Here is a 23,469-nt window from a genome sequence, read left to right as displayed (position 1 = left end):
GCAGCGACGCATGGATGCACGCCAAGACCGTAGGATCCTACGCAGTGCTGTAGGGGACCGCACCGCCACTTCCCAGCAAATTAGGGACACTGTTGCTCCTGGGGTATCGGCGAGGACCATTCGCAACCATCTCCATGAAGCTGGGCTACGGTCCCGCACACCATTAGGCCGTCTTCCATTCACGCCCCAACATCGTGCAGCCCGCCTCCAGTGGTGTCGCGACAGGCGTGAATGGAGGGACGAATGGAGACGTGTCATCTTCAGTGATGAGAGTCGCTTCTGCCTTGGTGCCAATGATGGTCGTATGCGTGTTTGGCGCCATGCAGGTGAGCGCCACAATCAGGACTGCATACGACTGAGGCACACAGGGCCAACACCCGGAAGCATGGTGTGGGGAGCGATCTCCTACACTGGCCGTACACCAGTGGTGATCGTCGAGGGGACACTGAATAGTGCACGGTACATCCAAACCGTCATCGAACCCATCGTTCTACCATTCCTAGACCGGCAAGGGAACTTGCTGTTCCAACAGGACAATGCACGTCCGCATGTATCCCGTGCCACCCAACGTGCTCTAGAAGGTGTACGTCAACTACCCTGGCCAGCAAGATCTCCGGATCTGTCCCCCATTGAGCATGTTTGGGACTGGATGAAGCGTCGTCTCACGCGGTCTGCACGTCCAGCACGAACGCTGGTCCAACTGAGGCGCCAGGTGGAAATGGCATGGCAGGCCGTTCCACAGAACTACATCCAGCATCTCTACGATCGTCTCCATGGGAGAATAGCAGCCTGTATTGCTGCGAAAGGTGGATATACACTGTACTAGTGCCGATATTGAGCATGCTCTGTTGCCTGTGTCTATGTGCCTGTGGTTCTGTCAGTGTGATCATGTGATGTATCTGACCCCAGGAATGTGTCAATAAAGTTTCCCCTTCCTGGGACAATGAATTCACGGTGTTCTTATTTCAATTTCCAGGAGTGTATTTTCCACAAGCCACGAACTTATTTCATGAACTACATTATTTGATACTGTTTCAATAATACACACAAGATCCTTCACTACCAAGCTGGTGTCATCAGCAAACAGAAATATTTTTGAATCACCTGTAATACTAGAAGGCATATCATTTATATAAATAAGAAACAGCAGTGGCCCCAGCACCAACCCTTGGGGAACGCCCCACTTAACAGTGCCCCATTGGGACTGAACATCACTACCACTCTCAGTATTGCGGAGAATTACCTTCTGCTTTCTGTTCTTAAAGTAAGAGGCGAACCAATTGTAAGCTAGTCCCCTTACTCCATAATGGTTCAACTTCAGCAGTAATATTTTGTGGTCAACACAGTCAAAAGCCCTCGTTAAATAAAAGAAAACACCTAGCGTTCGCACCCTTTTATTTAATCCGTCCAAAACCTCACAGAGAAAAGAGAATATCGCATTTTCAGTTGTTAAACCGTTTCTAAAACCAAACTGTACATTTGACAGCAAATTGTTGTTGTTGTTGCGGTCTTCAATCCTGAGATTAGTTTGATGCAACTCTCCATGCTACTCTATCCTGTGCAATCTTCTTCATCTCCCAGTACCTACTGCAACCTACATCCTTCTGAATCTGTCCAGCGTATTCATCTCTTGGTCTCCCTCTACGATTTTTACCCTCCACGCTGCCCTCCAATACTAGAGTGGTGATCCCTTGATGCTTCAGAACATGTCCTACCAACCTATCCCTTCTTCTAGTTAAGTTGTGCCACAAACTTCTCTCCTCCCCAGTCCTATTCAATACCTCCTCATTAGTTATATGATCTACCCATCTAATCTTCAGCATTCTTCTGTAGCACCACATTTCGAAATCTTCTATTCTCTTCTTGTCCAAACTAGTTATCATCCATGTTTCACTTCCATACATGGCTACGCTCTGTACAAATAATTTCAGAAACGACTTCCTGACACATAAACTTATACTCGATGTTAACAAATTTCTCTTCTTCAGAAACGCTTTCCTTGCCATTGCCAGTCTACATTTTATATCCTCTCTACTTCGACCATCATCAGTTATTTTGCTCCCCAAATAGCAAAACTCCTTTACTACTTTAAGTGTCTCATTTCCTAATCTAATCCCCTCAGCATCACCCGACTTAATTCTTCTACATTCCATTATCCTTGTTTTGCTTTTGTTGATATCCATCTTATACCCTCCTTTCATGACACTGTCCATTCCGTTCAATAGCTCATCCAAGTCCTTTGCTGTCTCTGACAGAATTACAATGTCATCGGCGGACCTCACAGTTTTTATTTCTTCTCCATGGATTTTAATACCTGCTCCGAATTTTTCTTTTGTTTCCTTCACTGCTTGCTTGTTACCCAAGGCTATCTACTAGCCCTCGTCTTTTTACTTACTAGGTCCTCTGATGCCTTCACTACTTCATCTTTGAGAGATGAAGTAGTGAAGACAGCAGGGGATCAAGTAGGTAAAAAGACGAGGGCTAGTAGAAATCCTTGGGTAACAGAAGAAATATTGAATTTAATTGATGAAAGGAGAAAATATAAAAATGCAGTAAATGAAGCAGGCAAAAAGGAATACAAACGTCTCAAAAATGAGATCGACAGGGAGTGCAAAAGGGCTAATCAGGGATGGCTAGAGGACAAATGTAAGGATGTAGAGGGTTACCTCACTAGGGGTAAGATAGATACTGCCTACAGGAAAATTAAAGAGACCTTTGTAGAAAAGAGAACCACTTGTATGAATATCAAGAGCTGAGATGGAAACCCAGTTCTAAGCAAAGAAGGGAAAGCAGAAGGGTGAAGGGAGTATATAGACGGCCTATACAAGGGCAATGTACTTGAGGACAATATTATGGAAATGGAAGAGGATGTAGATGAAGATGAAATAGGAGATACGATATTGCGTGAAGAGTTTGACAGAGCACTGAAAGACCTGAGTCGAAACAAGGCCCCGGGAGTAGACAACATTCCATTAGAACTGCTGACGGCCTTGGGAGAGCCAGTCCTGACAAAACTGTACCATCTGGTGACCAAGATGTATGAGGCAGGCGAAATACCCTCAGACTTCAAGAAGAATATAATAATTCCGATCCCAAAGAAAGCAGGTGTTGACAGATGTGAAAATTACCGAACAATCAGTTTAATAAGTCACAGATGCAAAATACTAACGCGCATTCTCAACAGACGAATGGAAAAACTGGTAGAAGCTGATCTCGGGGAAGATCAGTTTGGATTCCGTAGAAATGTTGGAACACGTGAGGCAATACCGACCCTATGACTTATCTTAGAAGAAAGATTAATGAAAGTCAAAGGTACGTTTCTAGCATTTGTAGACTTAGAGAAAGCTTTTGACAATGTTGACTGGAATACTCTCTTTCAAATTCTGAAGGTTGCAGGAGTAAAATACAGGGAGCGAAAGGCTATTTACAATTTGTACAGAAACCAGATGGCAGTTATAAGAGTCGAGGGGCAGGAAAGGGAAGCAGTGGTTGGGAAGGGAGTGAGACAGGGTTGTAGCCCATCCCAGATGTTATTCAACCTGACAGCAAATTATGTGAATTTAAATGCTCCAGTAACCTTGTATATACAACTTTCTCGATAACTTTAGCAAACACCGGTGGCATAGAAATAGGTCTAAAATTGTCAACATTATTCCTGTCTCCCAACAAACGAGGGTGCTGGGTTTAAGATCTATTCTGAGATGAAGAGGGTGGCAAGGGAGAGAAAGGCGTGGAATCAGACCAGGCAGAGGGCTGATTAAAAAATTCGTCCTACTGATCAGTAGCGTATTTAACAGGATAGAGGGTAAGCGACAGGAGTATCGAAAGTTGGTTGGTTGGTTGTTTGGGGGAAGAGACCAAACAGCGAGGTTATCGGTGTCAGAGGATTAGGGAAGGATGGGGAAGGAAGTCAGCCGTTCCCTTTCAAAGGAACCATCCCGGCATTTTCCTGGAGCGATTTAGGGAAATCATGGAAAACCTAAATCAGGATGGCCGGACGCGGGATTGACCGGTCGTCCTTCCGAATGCGAGGTATCAGAAGTACACTCCTGGAAATTGAAATAAGAACACCGTGAATTCATTGTCCCAGGAAGGGGAAACTTTATTGACACATTCCTGGGGTCAGATACATCACATGATCACACTGACAGAACCACAGGCACATAGACACAGGCAACAGAGCATGCACAATGTCGGCACTAGTACAGTGTATATCCACGTTTCGCAGCAATGCAGGCTGTTATTCTCCCATGGAGACGATCGTAGAGATGCTGGATGTAGTCCTGTGGAACGGCTTGCCATGCCATTTCCACCTGGCGCCTCAGTTGGACCAGCGTTCGTGCTGGACGTGCAGACCGCGTGAGATGACGCTTCATCCAGTCCCAAACATGCTCAATGGGGGACAGATCCGGAGATCTTGCTGGCCAGGGTAGTTGACTTACACCTTCTAGAGCACGTTGGGTGGCACGGGATACATGCGGTCGTGCATTGTCCTGTTGGAACAGCAAGGTCCCTTGCCGGTCTAGGAATGGTAGAACGATGGGTTCGATGACGGTTTGGATGTACCGTGCACTATTCAGTGTCCCCTCGACGATCACCAGTGGTGTACGGCCAGTGTAGGAGATCGCTCCCCACACCATGATGCTGGGTGTTGGCCCTGTGTGCCTCGGTCGTATGCAGTCCTGATTGTGGCGCTCACCTGCACGGCGCCAAACACGCATACGACCATCATTGGCACCAAGGCAGAAGCGACTCTCATCGCTGAAGACGACACGTCTCCATTCGTCCCTCCATTCACGCCTGTCGCGACACCACTGGAGGCGGGCTGCACGATGTTGGGGCGTGAGCGGAAGACGACCTAACAGTGTGCGGGTCCGTAGCCCAGCTTCATGGAGACGGTTGCGAATGGTCCTCGCCGATACCCCAGGAGCAACAGTGTCCCTAATTTGCTGGGAAGTGGCGGTGCGGTCCCCTACGGCACTGCGTAGGATCCTACGGTCTTGGCGTGCATCCGTGCGTCGCTGCGGTCCGGTGCCAGGTCGACGGGCACGTGCACCTTCCGCCGACCACTGGCGACAACATCGATGTACTGTGGAGACCTCACGCCCCACGTGTTGAGCAATTCGGCGGTACGTCCACCCGCCCTCCCGCATGCCCACTATACGCCCTCACTCAAAGTCCGTCAACTGCACATACGGTTCACGTCCACACTGTCGCGGCATGCTACCAGTGTAAAAGACTGCGATGGAGCTCCGTATGCCACGGCAAATTGGCTGACACTGACGGCGGCGGTGCACAAATGCTGCGCAGCTAGCGCCATTCGACGGCCAACACCGCGGTTCCTGGTGTGTCCGCTGTGCCGTGCATGTGATCATTGCTTGTACAGCCCTCTCGCAGTGTCTGGAGCAAGTATGGTGTGTCTGACACACCGGTGTCAATGTGTTCTTTTTTCCATTTCCAGTAGTGTACCTTCCACTACACACTGGAAGGTATTGCGAACTATAGATGCAGACGTTGAATAATTCCAAAATTACTTGCTTGAAGGTATTTGCCTCTCCATAACAAACTATAGTGTGTCTTGGTGAGTTACGTCTGGTTTTGTAGGGTCGGCAACACATTCCGGGCACGGGAACGCAGCTGTAGCTGCGACTGCGGGCGTTGTTGACAATGGAGGCGGGGAAGCAGCCGCTAGGCGTGTCGCTCTGGTGCGCCGCAGCAGTGCTCGCGAAATGCCAGCGGTCCGCTTTCCCGGCCAAGGCCGGCGGCACGGTATATAAGGCGGTGACGGCGGTCCGCGCGGGGACAGTAGGCAGCCCGGAGGTGCAAGGAGGGACAGACAGACAGGATGGCGAGACCGCTGCAGCTGCTCGTGGCGTCTGTGGTGTTGGCGGCGCTGGCCGGCGTGGAGGCACAGCGGCGGGGGGCAGCCAGGGCCAGGGGCCGGGGCGGCGGGGGCGGCGCGGGGCGGCGGTGGTGGCGGCCGGCGCCGACGACCTGGACGTCGACGCCGTGCTGGGCAGCGAGCGCGCGCTGACGGCGCTGCTGCGCTGCGTGGTGGCGCGGGGCGACGGGCCCTGCTCCGACCAGGGGAAGGCCGTCAAGGGTGAGTGCTCGCAGGGCGACCGTGCAGACATACCGCCGTTCGAGTCTCGTACAGATTCCCGTACGGAGGACATAGTGATAGGCTTCCCTGGGGTTGTGAAGCAGCTGAAAGGGTTGAAAATAAATAAATCGCCAGGTCCTGATGGGATTCCAATTCGCTTTTACAGAGAGTACTCTACTGCATTGGCTCCTTACTTAGTTTGCATTTATCGCGAATCTCTTGCCCAACGTAAAGTCCCGAGCGACTGTAAAAAAAGCGCAGGTGACGCCTGTATATAAGAAGGGTATAAGGACGGATCCTCAAAATTACAGACCAATATCCTTAACATCGGTTTGCTGCAGGATTCTCGAACATATTCTCAGTTCGAATATAATGAATTTCCTTGAGACAGAGAAGTTGCTGTCCATGCATCAGCACGGCTTTAGAAAGCATCGCCCCTGCGAAACGCAACTCGCCCTTTCTTCACATGATACCTTGCGAACCGTGGAAGAAGGGTATGAGACATATACCTTGACTTCCGGAAAGCGTTTGGCTCGGTGCCCCACTGCAGACTCCTAACTAAGGTACGAGCATGTGGGATTGGTTCCCAAGTATGTGAGTGGCTCGAAGACTTCTTAAGTAATAGAACCCAGTACGTTGTCCTCGATGGTGAGTGTTCATCGGAGGTGAGGGTATCATCTGGAGTGCCCCAGGGAAGTGTGGTAGGTTCAAAAATGGTTCAAATGGCTCTGAGCACTATGGGACTTAACATCTGTGGTCATCAGTCCCCTAGAACTTAGAACTACTTGAACCTAACTAACCTGGACATCACACACATCCATGCCCGAGGCAGGATTCGAACCTGCGACCGTAGCGGTCACGCGGTTCCAGACTGAAGCACCTAGAACCGCATGGCCATACCTGCCGAAGTGTGGTAGGTCCGCTGTTGTTTTCTATCTACATAAATGATCTTTTGGATAGGATGGATAGCAATGTGCGGCTGTTTGCTGATGATGCTGTGGTGTACGGGAAGGTGTCGTCGTTGAGTGACTGTAGGAGGACACAAGATGACTTGGACAGCATTTGTGATTGGTGTAAAGAATGACAGCTAACTCTGAATATAGATAAACGTAAATTAATACAGATGAATAGGAAAAAGAATCCCGTAATGTTTGAATACTCCATTAGTAGTGTAGCGCTTGACACAGTCACGTCGATTAAATATCTGGGCGTAACAATGCAGAGCGATATGAAGTGGGACAAGCATGTAATGGCAGTTGTGGGGAAGGCGGATAGTCGTCTTCGGTTCATTGGTAAAATTTTGGGAGATGTGGTTCATCTGTAAACGAGACCGCTTATAAAACACTAATACGACCTATTCTTGAGTACTGCTCGAGCGTTTGGGATCCCTGTCAGGTCGGGTTGAGGGAGGACATAGAAGCCATTCAGAGCCGGGCTGCTAGGTTTGTTACTGGTAGGTTTGATAATCACGCGAGTGTTATGGAAATGCTTCGGGAACTTGGGTGGGAGTTTCTAGAGGAAAGGAGGCGTTCTTTTCGTGAATCGCTACTGAGGAAATTTAGAGAACCAGCATTTGAGGCTGACTGCAGTACAATTTTACTGCCGCCAACTTACATTTCGCGGAAAGACCCCCAAAGATAAGATAAGAGAGATTAGGGCTCGTACATAGGCATATTGGCAGTTATTTTTCCCTTGTTCTGTTTGGGAGTGGAACAGGGAGAGAAGATGCCAGTTGTGGTACGAGGTACCCTCCGCCAAGCACCGTATGGTGTATTACGGAGTATTTATGTAGATGTACTCAACAGCGCCGCTCCGGGCCCACTGTGCTGTACCGGCGAATCTCTCTAGCCTCACTGCTTCTGCAGAGACACAGCCGTGTCGAGATCAGGCAAGGAACATTTGGCTGGTACTACGCAAGCAGCAGCATTGGCTCGCAAGTGACCCGGGCTGCATCGGCTCGAAAGGCCAGGACCTAGCTTGGAACCTTAAGGCATATTTTCACAACAAAGTACCCGATTACGTAGCCGGTTATTCATCAGCCCAAGTCTCCTATTAGACGTACATCTACTGTCATTTTTATATACACCACCAAAAGGTTGCTATACAACTTTATTTTGCTACTAAACAATGGAAAATCTAGGATGGAATGTAACAATATTATGAAAACGATAGCTGCTACTCACCATATAGCGGAGATGCTGAGTTGCAGACAGGCACAAAAAAAAAAAAAAACTGTCACACAATAAGCTTTCGGCCAACATGGCCTTTGTAAAAAATTCAGCTGCCAGACACTGTGGTGATGTGTGTGTGAGTTGCGTTTGCATTCCATAAATTATCTGGGAGAAGGCATTAGGAGTGATTTAAAATGGAATGATCATATAAAGTTGATCGTCGGTAAAGCAGATGCCTGACTGAGATTCATTGGAATAATCCTAATAAAATGCAATCCGAATACAAAGGAGGTAGGTTATAGTGCACTTGTTCGCCCACTGCTTGAATACTGCTCACCGGAGTGGGATCCGTACCAGATACTGTTGATAGAAGAGATATAAAAGACCCAACTGAGAGCAGCGCGCTTCGTTACAGGATCATTTAGTAATCGCGAAAGCGTTATGGAGATGATAGATAAACTCCAGTGGAAGACTCTGCAGGAGAGACGCTCAGTAGCTCGGTACGGGCTTTTGTGGAAGATTCGGGAACACACCTTCACCGAGGAGTCAAGCAGTATATTGCTCCCTCCTACGTATATCTCGCAAAGAGACCATAAGGATAAAATCAGAGAGAATAGAGCCCACACTGAGGCATACCGACAATCTTTCTTTCCACGAACAGTGCGAGACTGGAATAGAAGGGAGAACCGATAGAGGTAGTCAAGGTACCCTCCGCCACACACCGTCAGTGGTTTGTGGAGTATGGATGTAGATGTAGATGCCTGAACGGGTGTGTGTGTCTGTTGTCTATTTTTGACAAAGGTGTTGTTGGCCGAAAGCTTATTGTGTGACAGTGTTTCTTTTTTTGTGCCAATCTGCATACTTAGCATCTCCGCTTTATTTTCCTATTATTTCATCACGTGAGAGACTAAATTTTAAGTGGCAGGGGAAAGTGTTCGATTACTTTTCACGCTTTCGCCTCTGGCCACTCTCTAACAGAAGTTTAATATAATTATTTATTCCGTTTGTAAATGAAGGCATTCATTTTTTATATACTACAGTCTTTTTCTGAAATTACAAAAATTACCCCCGTAAACTAATGTTTTTCCAAATGTGAAGGGGTACAACATGTTTATGTACCCGGGAACAAATATTCGATTGAAATGTAATAGCGTTGCAGTCGAGAAAATCTGGTCAGTACCGTATTTACTTCTTCCATTATTACTCTGCTACACCCCAATAAACAGTAAGTGAAACCAAATTTAGCAGAAGTGTATTATCAAAAACCAGTTACAAGTAAAATACATTGTGAAATAGAGGCTATTCGTAGCTAACACAAATTTCTGTTATCAAGACAGGTAAGACTGACAGGACATTAAACAAATTCAGCTTATTTGCAATCTATCATGTGTTCCACTGTAGACCTTCTGTTTCAAGGAACAAGATGGAGTACGACCAACAAAGTATGCCAGAACTGTCCACGAGTGGTTATATAGTTCAAAAAGTATCTAGCATCTTACCATAAAATTCTGTTCTTGAAGAATTAACAATATATTACATCATGATCATCATTTTAACTTCAAACATTAATCCATTTTCTTGTTTTGCCAGCTACAGTACACATCGCTTCCTCAGTCTTCCCTGACTTCTTCTCCGGACTGGCTTAAATCTTCTTGTCTGGAGAGGCAATCTTTCTCCACTCATTCTTTCGACATGTTCCTGCTACTTTCTTCTATTTTGTTGAGTACGTTAAATGTGTCCAGCTCTTCGCTAATTTCCGAATTTCGAAATCTATCGGCTCTTCCGCATCGCTTTACTCCTCTCAGAAACCTCATTTCCGTTGCTTGTATGCGGCTTTCTTGACATTTGCTTGTAACACACGTTTCACTCCCGTAAACGTTCACTGAAACTGCCGTTGTCTTATCAAATTTCAATCTCGTTTCTTTCCTCGTTTTATGTTTTTACACATCTGTTCTTTGTTCCACATATACTCCCAAACTTTACTGCTTTCTTCTCTATGTCTTCGTCTTACTCACATGTGACGTCACATCCTAAATAGTTAAAATGTTAGACCCGTTCCATTGTTCTATTGTTGACCACAATTTTATGACCGTAGAGGGTACTTCCGTTTGCGAACCACTGATTTCGTGTTCATTCCTAGAATCGTCAAATGGTACACTCCACTAACCTCACCTAATTAATTCTATTCACATTTGTAGATCATCTTCATTATGCGCCAGCAGTGTGCCGTCGTCTGCATATACCTGAAACACAATTCAAGCGGGAATTGTAGTTAATCTTAATTCTCGTGTTAAAAATGTCCTTCCATTTCCGTAGTGCGTCATCTAAATGAGTGTTAAAAAGTGTGGGTGAAAAGTTGTACCCTTGTCTTATTCCTCTGTTTGTGGCTGTAGGCTGTGTTATAGTTCCATTCATATCCAAAATTACAGTCATGTGTTTATATAGAGACTTTTTGAAGTATTTATTAGATGCTATGAATACACTATTTTCTTCACAATTCTCCACAGTTTCTCTCTATCAACATTATCAAAGGCCTTGATAAAATCAATATATTATACGGCTCTTAAATGTGCAGAACGCGAAATATTTAAAAAACTGATCAAAACAGAACATGATTTCTAGCAACATGAAAAACTGTAGAAAATGGTAAAAAATCGATAAGGCGATCTCTAGTGCGCCTTCTTTGGTTTGCTTATAAAACCAGTCACTAGACTCAAGCAAAGACCAACAAACGTCGTGTGTTCCCAGGCACACTATCCTCTAAGTAAACGCTCTCCCCTACATACCACATGCAAAACATGTTATTCAAATACACTGCTAGCCATTAAAATTGTTAAGTCCAGCAAGGATCGTGTATATATACTACAGAAGGAAAAATACGTTATTAAATTTGTAGGTGCATTGTAAGAATACAGACTGCTATATTTAGGACACTGATAAGGTGAAGGCCTAAATAAGGCCATCCGATTAGGCTCATATTTGGTAGGTCGGTTGAGGACAACATAAAATGAGACTCAACGGCATTTGGGCTCAACACTCCCCAAATTTTTGAGAGAACCATACGTAAAGTTCATGGCGTGCAGTGGACTCAGAATTGACGGAATTGATAGATAACAGAAAACTGACCATTTTTCATCATCATATGTCGGTTTGCAAATGTATGTTTCCCTCTAAATCGAGGAAATAAACTTGGGAGACTGACGTATGAAGTGCGAAAACAAATATTTTGTTAAACTTTGACTGCAGAAAATCGTGTGTTAGTGTAGTAATTTCTGTGTGTCACCAAGTCCCATGCTAAGTTACAGAAATGCATAGAAATCAAATGAAATAGAAATATTATTGTATTATACACTCCACTCACCGGCAAGGAAAAATTCGTCACGCTCTGAGGAGAAATACATCTTTAGCAAATAACCATTTGACCGTGACAGACGGTGCTTGATGTCCAGATGCAACTTTGGTGCTGTTTTGTGTTGTTAGTACAACAATTGATTTGTATCATCGAATTACTGCATTTGTCCCGTACTTTAACTTTCTTAAAAGTGTTTATCTTTTCTTTATCAGTTACTCAATCAGATGTCGATGGCTCATGAGACGGAGAGTAGGACCGTAGCGAACCCTCTAGCCGGAGGTTCGAGTCCTCGCCTGGGCATGGTTGTGTGTGTTGTTCTTAGCATACGTTAGTTTTAGTTACTTTAAGTAGTGTGTAAGTCTAGGGACCGATGACCTCAGCAGTTTGGCCCCTTAGGAATTCACAAACATTTGAACATTCGAACCATAGCGAATGGTTAGTGAATTATCGAGAGATCATATAGTCACAAAAATCGTTTGAAAACAGAGCCTGTATGAATGCAGTTATAGAAGACGCGTAGAGTAGAATACTGTTCGAACAATAGGTGTCTAAAATTGCAGCGAGATGTACACGTAGGCCCGACAGTACTCTCTTCTGTACCTGCCACACGAGGTAGTGTGCCCTACGTAACGACTTTTGTTGCTCACAGGTTGTGACATAGTCACAATAAAGTTCTCTGGTGATTTATTAGAAATCCAGTCACGGATACAATACGCAACACCCTGATATGACTTACTGACACCCGTTGCTGAAGCAGCTACTCACACTAAATAATAAGTGCGAATTGTCGTAAATTGCTATTACATTTCGTGACATTTCAAAAATTTCTAGAACGTCATCAAATGAAAAAAGAAATGTATTTAAGGCCTTTCTGGTTAAATGACAATTAAGAATATGTAGTTTTAGTAGTGCTCGTAGGTTCCTGCCTAACCATCTCCTCGGAAATCGCGAGATAAACAGCCAAATATTTGTGACAAGCCGATGTATCATTAACTGATATTTAATAATGACAAATCGTGCCAAGAGTAACATGTTTATGATAAATCTTCAATGCAATGTAAACGACCTGCTGTCATAACACACAAGTTAAAACACGAAAACAGCGAAATACGACGAAATCCAATATGGCATCTCTGAAGTTCTTCATTTGTCGACGGCTGTCGCGTTTTGTGGTGGTGGTGGTGGTGGTTAGTGTTTAACGTCCCGTCGACAACGAGGTCATTAGAGACGGAGCGCAAGCTCGGGTTAGGGAAGGATTGGGAAGGAAATCGGCCGTGCCCTTTCAAAGGAACCATACCGGCTCGCGTTTTGTCGTTGTGTCGAGTGGCACGTCATTTAGAAGTTACTTCAGTAAACGGAGTAAGATGCTAGCTTCACCACAGTAGCAGCACGAGATGCACTTGTAGGTAATGTACGAATATAATGAAAGCTATTCGATATTGCAAGACAGACTAGAAGATATCACCTAGCATACGCTACTCTATGCGTTCGTAAAAGATACTCGTAAACTGCGTCGCAGTAACATTGACACACAACTTTCTGTTGCTCTCCAAAGTACACTTCCTGCTATAAACACAAATGTAATGTGGGGAGTGGACACCCACATTCGATACTGAGATTTTCAGGCAACATGAATAACATTCTACTGCAAACACTGATCTTTAACGTTGCAAAGTTAGTAAGTGGTGAACATAAATTATTACACAATAAGTAAATTAGAGTGCACATTTTCATAACAAAATACCAGTCTGAATTTGACCGTAATGACTAGCATTCTTATTTTACACCAAGAACATTCAATGGAGAGCCACCGAACGAAGCAGAAACTTGGAAACAAGTGCGCCGTGGTGACGTTAATAGGCACAATATCAGCAAGGGAGTGAAGTACACTTGAAGAGAGAGAAGAGAGAGAGAGAGAGAGAGAGAGAGAGAGAGAGGGAGGGAGGGAGAGAGAGAGGGAGGGAGAGAAAACGACGCCCATGAAGGAATAGAGCAAATTAATAACACGCAGCCCATTTCTGGCCTTTATGCAAGCAGTTATTCGGCTTGGCTTTGAATAATAGAGTTGTTGGGTATCCTTATGAGGAATATTGTGCCAAATTCTGTCCAATTGGCGCTATAGATCTTGAAAATCCTCAGATGTTTCCAGAATGAGATTTTCACTCTGCAGTGGAGTGTGCGCTGATATGAAACTTCCTAGCAGATTAAAACTGTGTGGATAGACCGAGACTCGAACTCGGGACCTTTGCCTTTCGCGGGCAAGTGCTCTACCAATTGAGCTACCCAATCACGACTCACGCCCCGGCCTCACAGCCTTAATTCCGCCAGTACGTCGTCTCCTACCTTCCAAACTTCACAGAACTTCTCCTGCGAACCTTGCAGAACTAGGACTCCTGAAAGAAAGGATATTGCGGAGACATAGCTTAGCCACAGCCTGGGGGATGTTTCCAGAATGAGATTTTCATTCTGCAGCGGAGTGTGGGTTGAGATGAAACTTCCTGACGGATTAAAACTGTGTGCCAGACCGAGACTCGAACTCGGGACCTTTGCCTTTCACGGGCAAGTGCTCTACCAACTGAGATACCCAAGCACGACTCACACCCCTTCCTCACAGTTTTATTTCTGCCAGTACCACACATTTTAATCTGCCAGGAAGTTTCATATCAGCGCACACTCTGCTGCAGAGTGAAAATCTCATTCTGGAAACATCCTCCAGGCTGTGGCTAAGGCATGTCTCCGCAATATCCTGTCTTTCAGGAGTGCTAGTTCTGCAAGGTTCGCAGGAGAGCTTCTGTATAGTTTGGAAGGTAGGTGACGAGGTACTGGCAGAAGTAAAACTGTGAGGACGGGGCGTGAGTCGTGCTTGGGTAACTCAGTTGGTGGAGCATTTGTCTGCGAAAGGCAAAGGTCCCGAGTTCGAGTCTCGGTCTGGCACACAGTTTTAATCTGCCAGGATGTTTCAATCCCCAGACGGTTGGAGGTCCCTGCCCATAATGCCCCAAAAGTTCTCAACTGGGGAGAGACCTGGCGAGCTTGCTGGCCAAGTTACGGTTTGGTAAGCACGAAGACAAGCAGTAGAAACTCTCACCATGTGCGGGTGGGCATTATATTGGTGAAATATATGCCCAGGATGACTTGCCATGAAGAACAACAAAACAAGGCGTAGAATGTCGATTTAGCGATGTGCTTAAAGGGTGCAGCGGATGACAACCAAAGGGGTCCTGCTATGAAAATATATGCCACCCTGGACCATCAGTCCTGGATGTGGGCCATATGATGGGTGACAGGCTGGTATCCAACTGCTGTCCGGGGCGTTCCCAGACCTGTCTTCGTTGGTAAATGGGATTCAATTCGAGGCGGAACTCATCACTGAAGACAATTCTACTACAGTCAATGAGATTCCAGGTCGAAGACGCGTCTGAAGACGCCCCAGACTGCGTTGGTATAGTAAACTGACTGTCGTCCGCCATATGGCTCAACAACCAGGAGTGATGGGCTGGGGTACCATTTCTTTTCACAGCAGGACACCTTTGGTTGTCAGCCTCGACACCCATAAAACACAGCGGTAAGTCGGCGACATTCTACGCCCTGTTTTGTTGTCCTTCATGGGAAGTCATCAAATGGTTCAAATAACTCTGAGCACTATGGGTTTAACATCTGAGGTCATCAGTCGCCTAGAACTTAGAACTACTTAAACCTAACTAATCTAAGGACATCACACGAATCCATGCCCGAGGGAGGATTCGAACCTGCGACTGTAGCAGTCGCTCGGTTCCGGACTGAAGCGCCTAGAACGCTCGGCCACCGCGGCCGGCGGCAAGTCATCCCGAGCATTTCAGCAAGAAAATGTCCGCCCGCACATGGCGAGGGTTTCTACTACTTGCCTTCGTGTTTGCAAAACCCAACTTTGGCAGGCAATGTCGCCGTATCTCTCGCCAATTCAGAGCGTATGGTGAGTTATGGGCAAGGACCTCCAACCAGCTCGGGATTTTGACGGTCTGACGCGCCAATTGGACAATATTTGGCACGATATTCTTCAGGAGCACATCCAACAACTCTATCAGTCAATGCCTTCCATAAACGGGAAAGGGTTGACCAATGCCTTGTTAACTTGTTTAGTTTGTGAAGCTCTTTGTCTTGAACGAAAAATCCAATTTTCCTGAAACTGTAATCATTTGTTTGTTTGTATATGCACGTCGCATTTACCAATGTTTTTCCCATTCAGATAATTCCTTCGTGGTGGGTCATTTTGAATTGTCTAAGAGAGTGTTGGAGTGTATATTGACCAGAATCCGAGAAGTGGATTTCTCATACCATGACTTGTCGGCTGGCATAATGTGTACTGGTGCAACAGTTATTCGTGCTGCGCAGGACAAGTGGATGGAAAAGTCTCGTATGGAGCGACAAACGACTGCTGGACCACACAACGTAAACGATCGCGTCAGATGGTTAGCACGTTTGCCTGCGTGGCTGTCAGATCTTCCTCACAAGTTTTATCATTATTAAGCCCAACAGACGTGACTTGCATTGTTGTCGGTGCAAGCTTAAGAGTGAGCTGCTGCACAGCACAGAAAGCGCTCCTCAGTATGATTTGCGACTCTCCAACAGCACTCGCCAGTGGCTGATGTCAGCTGCACCTGACTCACATGTCACAAGGTTTGTTTACGAAAACGGATGGCGTACAATTGCTAGCCATAACAATTCCACTGTAAACAGAGCGATACAAATTTACAATACGCTTCCACGTATACAAAATTTATTTCTTCATTCCTAGTAAAATCTTAAAGCAATCTAACTAGATCACTGATTCTCTTCATCAGAAGAATTTTTAGAATAGGACTTTCAACAAGAAAACGCAATGTGTGTGTGTGTGTGTGTGTGTGTGTGTGTGTGTACGCGCGCACATACGATCGTACATACACGATTATACACCGAAGAGCCAAAAAACCTTGCACACCTGCCTAATATCGTGTAGGGCCCCCGCGACCACGCAGAAGTGCCGTAGCACGACGTGGCATGGTATCTAGTAATGTCTGAAGCAGTTCTTGAGGGAACTGACACCATGAATCCTACAGGGCTCTCCATAAATCCTTAAGAGTACGAGGGGCTGAAGATCTCTTCAGCATGTTGCAAGGCATCCCAGATATGGTCAATAATGTTCACGTCTGGGGAGATTGGTGGCTAGGGACTCAGAAGTTGTCCCTGGAGCCACTCTGTAGCAGTTCTGGACTTGTGGGGTGTCGCATCGTCCTGCTGGAACTGACCAAGTCCGTCGAAATGCACAATGGACATGAATGGATGCAGGTGACAGGATGCTTACGTACGTACCACCTGTCAGAGTTGTTTCTAGACGTATCAGGGGTCCCATATTACTCCAACTGCACACGCCCCCACCATTACAGAGCCTCCACCACCTTGAACAGTCCCTTGCTGACATACAGGGTCCAAGGATTCATGAGGTTGTCTCCATACCCGTACACATCCATCCGCTCGATACAATTTGAAACGAGACTCGTCCGACCAGGCAACATGTTTCCAGTCATCAACAGTCCAATGTAGGTGTTGAGGGTCCCAGGAGAGGCGTGAAGCTTTGTGTCGTGCAGTCATCAAGGGTACACGAGTGAGTCTTCGGCTCCAAAAGCCCATATCGATGATGTTTCGTTGAATGGCTCGCACGGTGACACTTGTTCACGGCTCAGCATTGAAATCTGCAGCAGTTTGCGAAAGGGTTGCACTTTTGTCACGTTGAACAATTCCCTCCAGTCGTCGTTGGTTCCGATCTAGGAGGATCTTTTTCCAGCCGCAGCCATGTCGGAGGTTTTATGTTTTACCGGATTCCTCATATTCACGGCGCAATCATGAAACGGTCATACAGGAAAATACTCACTTCATTGCTACCTCGGAGATGCTATGTCCCATCGCTCGTGCGCCGACTGTAACACCACATTCAAACGCACTTAAATCTTGATAACCTACCATTATAGCAGCAATAACCGCTCTAACAACTGCGCCAGGCACTTGTTGCCTTATATAGGCGCTGCTGACCGATGCGCCGTATTTGAATACACATGCTTATACCAGTTCCTTTGGTTCTTTAGTGCCGGCCGGTGTGGCCGTGCGGTTAAAGGCGCTTCAGTCTGGAACCGCGTGACCGCTACGGTCGCAGGTTCGAATCCTGCCTCGGGCATGGATGTGTGTGATGTCCTTAGGTTAGTTAGGTTTAATTAGTTCTAAGTTCTAGGCGACTGATGACCTCAGAAGTTAAGTCGCATAGTGCTCAGAGCCATTTGATCCATTTTTGGTTCTTCAGTGTACATGTCTGATTCTGCACACAGTCATACATGATATGTATAAAGGAAGTGTGCACGCCATAATCTGGAAAGTTTTTTGAATGAATAAATAAATATAGTACTTAACTGCGATCGAATCAGGCAGTGACGTAGAAAGCAACTTTGTAATTCTTTGGTCCATATTCCCTGGCACGTTCACAGACTCGAACCAACTCATTCCTGAAAGAGAGCACTCTTATTTGTAAGTGGCTTCAGATATTACAGAACATACTTCTGTTAAATGAATAAGAAAGCACATTATTCTACGAACGTGAGTTAAAAGCTTGTTTACTGGAAGGTGGGCGCGAAAGAGCTACGTATGACTTTGCAGCTCTTCGCCTCTATCCGTTATGCTACAGCGTGGTACAGGATGACAGTTATTGAACTACATGAGGAAAACGTAAATTAGTTACAAACTACGGCGTGCACACACTTTATTCAACATGTAAACGTCGTTACAGATATTCGTATTTAGGTTACAACATATTCGACATGCATGCCACCATTGGCGAAGATGTGGCGCAGACGAATAGCGATATTCTGCATGATCCACTAAAGTTTCGGAACATCGATGCTGTCGGTAACTTCCTGAGTTGCTGTTTTCAGCTCAGCAATGGTTTTGGGGTTATTGCTGTACACTTTGTCTTTAATGTAGCCCCACAAAAAGGAGTCGCATGTGTTCAGATCCGGAGAATAATACAGCCAATCAAGGCTCATGTCGCTGCCCTCTGGGTACCCCGGAGCCAGAAGGCTGTCTCCAAAGCGCTCCTCCATGACATCACTCTCCTGCTTCGATGGAATCGAACTCCGTCTTGCATGAACCACATCTTGTCGAAATTACTTTGGATAATGGGGATGAAATCATTTTCCAAAACCTTCACGTGTCGTTCGTTAGTCACCGTGCCATTAAGGAATATTACGATGTCCTTAGGTTAGTTAGGTTTAAGTAGTTCTAAGTTCTAGGGGACTGATGACCTTAGAAGTTAAGTCCCATAGTGCTCAGAGCCATTTGAACCATTTTTGATTATTCCGAGACTGGACATTGCACACCACACAGCCACCTGTTGCCTCTTGACGAAACCATCCAAATGAAAGTGGGCTTCGTCGATAAACCAAACCATATTCACATCAATATCCCGTTCGTCAATTCTGTGGACAATAATGTCGGTGAAACACAACCACTGTTCCATGACCTTGGGACTTAATGGCTGATGGGTTTCAATTTTGCATGGAAAGAGATGCAAGCCTTCAACAACAATTTGTCGCAGTGTCTCCCGAATAATTCCTCCCTGTTGTGCAGCTCGTCTGATCGATTTCCCGGGGCTGGTCTGAAACAAATTGTTTGTCTTCTCGATGTTTTCAGGCGTGTCTTGGACGACCGACATTGCTAACACTATCGTCACGAACACTACCAGTTCTCTCAAATTTGCAAATCGAATTCTTGATTGTTAGCACACTTACACAGATTGTCTTAAACCTGAACACAGTCGCAAACTTTCTTTGAGCCGCAGTTGGGCTCGCATAGCAAGCCTCCGACACCAACAACGCGCATGCGTTTGCGCATACTAATTACTATCAAGCCCCTTGGCCAAACGTGGAGTTAGAACGTCCTAACGCAAACCGTTCAGAAGTTATGACGATTTTATTTCATATAGTTCAGTAACTGTCACCCTATATATGGCTATGTATTTTATATTAGGATCTGGAGACTTGAAACTCCGATATTTCATTAACCGATATTTAATTGTATCAAGTCGTACCAAGAACGACTCGTTTTTGATATAACTACCACAACTTATATCCAGTTGAACCTTCTTACCATATTCAAACGTTGGCCTCCATCCAAAATTTTTGCCGCCACACTTCCTTTTATTACCAAACGGACAATTCTTTGATGCCTCGGAATGTGTCCTAACAACCGGTGTCTTTTTTAATAACGTTGTGTCATAAATTCCTTTCTTCCGCATTTCGTTTCAGTACCTCTCCATTTCTTATTCGATCTACCCATCTAATCTTCAGCAATCTTCTAGACACCACGTTTCAGAAGGTTATATCTTTTCCTTATCTTAATTGACTACTGTCCACGTTTCACTTCTATACAAAACTACACTCCAAAGAAATATTTTCAGAAAAAATTCCTCTTTTTCAGAAATACTTTTCTTTCTGTAGCCAGTCTGCATTTTATGCCGTCTCTACTTCGGCAGTCACGAATTATTTTGCTCCCCTAACCTCTATCCCTCAGCATCACCTGATTTAACTCTACTATATTCCATTATCTCTGCTTTACTTATATTTCTGTTCGTCTTATAATCTCTCTTCAAGACACCAAACATTCTATTCAACTACTCTACCAAGTCCTTAGGCGTCTCTTACATAATTTTGCTGTCATCGACAAACTGTGAAGTTTTTATTTCTACTTCTTGAACTTTAATTCCGTTCCCAAATTTCTCCTTGGTTTCCTCCACGGCTTGCTCAATGTACAGACCTCTTAACATCGGACATAGACTACTCCCTTTTGAACTAAGGCTTCCATTTCATGTTCTTCGACTGTTATAACTGCTGTCTGGTGCCTGTACAATTTGTAAACAACGTTTTCGTCCCTGTATTTTATTCCTGTTACCTTCAAAACTTCAAATGGTGTATTTCAGACAATATTTTCAAAATTTTCTTTGTCCATCCTTCTGATTGATTACATTTTCAGATTGTTTCCCTAAACTTTCAAATGATATAAATGTAGGTTTGCCTTTCCTTATCCTATTGTCTAAGATAAGTTGTAGGGTCAGTATTGCCTCACGTGTACCAATAACTTTCCGCAACCCAAAATGATATTCCCCGAGAATTGTTCTGAGAATAATTCGTGTCAATATTTTGCAACTATGACTTCCTGAGTGCTGGTTAGCTAGTATGCGTACCTGTCAGCACCTCCCTCCTTTTATGAAACGAAATTATTACAGTCTTCTTAAAGTTGGAGAGTATTTGTCCTGTTTCAGACATCTTGCATGGCATGTGGAATAATGATGTCATTTTAAAAGTTTTTAATAGTCTTCATCGCAATACAAAATTAAATTACAACTTGCTGGTTACCGTTTCGGTCGATTAACAAACATCTTCAGATCATGATTACTAAAGAATCAGTACCTATCTGCAGTGTTAGCCACAACACTATCGTCACTAAGTGTAGCTCAGATTACACTTAGTAAGCATGAACATAATTAAATACTTAAAATTAATAACCGTGCACTTTGTTTTCATGAGTATAGAGAAACTGAACATTATGTCATTCAGAGTTAAGCTCACCATAAAGTAGCAGTGCGAGGCACCACAGCTGAGAAGCAAAAACTTTATATATATATATATATATATATATATATATATATATATATATATATATATATAAAGTTTTTCCTTGTCACCTGTATATATATATATATATATATATATATATATATATATCCCTTTTACACAGTACACTGTGGTGATAAAAGTCGTGGGCTGCTTCCTAAAATCGTGTCGGACCTCATTTTGTTCGACGTAGTGCAGCAATCCGTCGTAGCGTGGACACAGCGAGTCAATGGAAGTCCCCTGAAGAGATATTGAGTCATGCTGTCTCTATAGCCGGCCATGACTGCGATAGGATCCATTCAGGATTTTGTACACGGACTGACGCCTCGATTATGTCCCATAAATGTTCGATGGGATTCATGTTGGGCGATATGTGTGACCAAATCATTCGCTAGGATTGCCCAGAATGTTCTGAGATGGTGCAATGTCATCCATTAAAATTCTTTCGTTGCTTGGGAACACTAAATCCATGAATGGCTGCAAACGGTCTCCACGTAGCTGAACATAGTCATTTACAGTCAATGATAGGTTCAGTTGGATCAGAGGATCGAATCCATTCCAAATAAATAGCCCACACCATTGTGGACCACCACCAGCTTTGACAGTGTCGTATTGACAACGTAGGTCGATGACTTCGCGGGGTCTGAGCCACACTCGAACCCTGCCATCAGCTCTTACCAACTGAAATCGGGACTCATCTGGCCAGGCACTGTTTTCCAATCGTCTAGAGTCCAACTGATATCGTTACGAGCCCAGGAGAGGCGCTGCAGGGTATGTCATACTCTTAGCAAAGGCACTCGCTTCGATCGTTTCCTGCCAGAGCTCATTAACGCCCATTTCGTCGCACTGTCATAACGGAAACGTTCGTCATGCGTCCCACATTTATTTCTAAGGTTATTTCACAAATTGTTGCTTGTCTGTTAGCATTTACAACTCTACGCAAACGCCGCTGCTCTCGGTCGTTAAGTGAAGGCCATCGGCCACTGTGTTGGCAGCGGTGAGAGGCAATGCATGAAATTTGATAATCTCGGCACACTGTTGACACTATGGATCTCGGAATACTGACTTCCCTAACAATATCAGAAATGGAATGTCACATGCGTAGAACACCAACCACTATTCCGCTAGAAACTGGACTCGCATTCGGGAGGACGACGGTTCAATCCCCCGTCCGGCCATCCTGATTTAGGTTTTCCGTGATTTCCCTAAATTGTTCCGGGCAAATGCCGGGATGGTTCCTTTGAAAGGGCACGGCCGACTTCCTTCCCCATCCTTCCCTAATCCAATGAGACCGATGACCTCGCTGTCTGGTCTCCTTCCCCAAACAACCCAACCCAACCATTCCGCGTTTAGTCTGTTGATTCCCGTAGTGCAGCAATAATCACATCGGAATTGTTTTCACACGAATCACCTGAGTGTACCGCCAATGCAACTTTTATGCCTTGTGTAGGCGATACGGCAGCCATACGCGTACTGTATATGTGCATATCGCTCGCTATCCCATGAATTTGTAACCTCAGTATAGTGGGTGATCAAAAAGTCAGTATAAATTTGAAAACTTAATAAACCACGGAATAACGTTGATAAAGAGGTAAACATTGACACACAAGCTTGGAATGACATGGGGTCTTTCTAGAACAAAAAAAAAAAGTTCACAAAACGTCCGGCAGATGGCGCTGGACAGCAAAACTGCTACCGTGACGGGTGAGAGGTACGCCGATACGTTACAGAATCGCATCATCCCCAGCCTGGTTGATAAACACCTGCTGGAACATACGATGTTTATGCAGGATGGAGCTCCATCCCATATTACTAGACGCGTGAAAGATCTCTTGCGCGCGTCGTTTGGTGATGATCGTGTGTTCAGCCACCACTTTCGTCATGCTTGGCCTCCCAGGTCCCCAGACCTCAGTCCGTGCGATTATTGGCTTTGAGGTTACAAGTGTATCGTGATCGACCGACATCTCTAGGGATGCTGAAAGACAACATCCGAGGCCAATGCCTCACCATAGCTCCGGACATGATTTACAGTGCTGTTCACAACATTATTCCTCGACTACAGCTATTGTTGAGGAATGATGGTGGACATATTGAGCATTTTCTGTAAAGAACATCTTTGCTTTGTCTTACTTTGTTATGCTAATTATTGCTATTCTGATCAGATGAAGCGCC

General features: G+C 45.1%; 1 long non-coding RNA gene across 1 annotated transcript in view; it reads left to right on the top strand.

Moving 5' to 3' along the window:
* Nucleotides 1–5,976: 5,976 nt before the first annotated feature.
* LOC124798623 overlaps nt 5,977–23,469 on the top strand; it is a 34,407-nt gene continuing 16,914 nt past the window's right edge. Inside the window, exon 1 of the long non-coding RNA XR_007016961.1 lies at nt 5,977–6,103. This is a non-coding gene — a long non-coding RNA (uncharacterized LOC124798623). The remainder of the gene's footprint in view (nt 6,104–23,469) is intronic.

Source organism: Schistocerca piceifrons, chromosome 5, assembly GCF_021461385.2.
Source record: "Schistocerca piceifrons isolate TAMUIC-IGC-003096 chromosome 5, iqSchPice1.1, whole genome shotgun sequence".
Classification (NCBI taxonomy): domain Eukaryota; kingdom Metazoa; phylum Arthropoda; class Insecta; order Orthoptera; family Acrididae; genus Schistocerca; species Schistocerca piceifrons.
The sequence above is the reverse complement of the archived record's forward strand: the minus strand, read 5'-3'. Positions and strand labels throughout refer to the sequence as shown.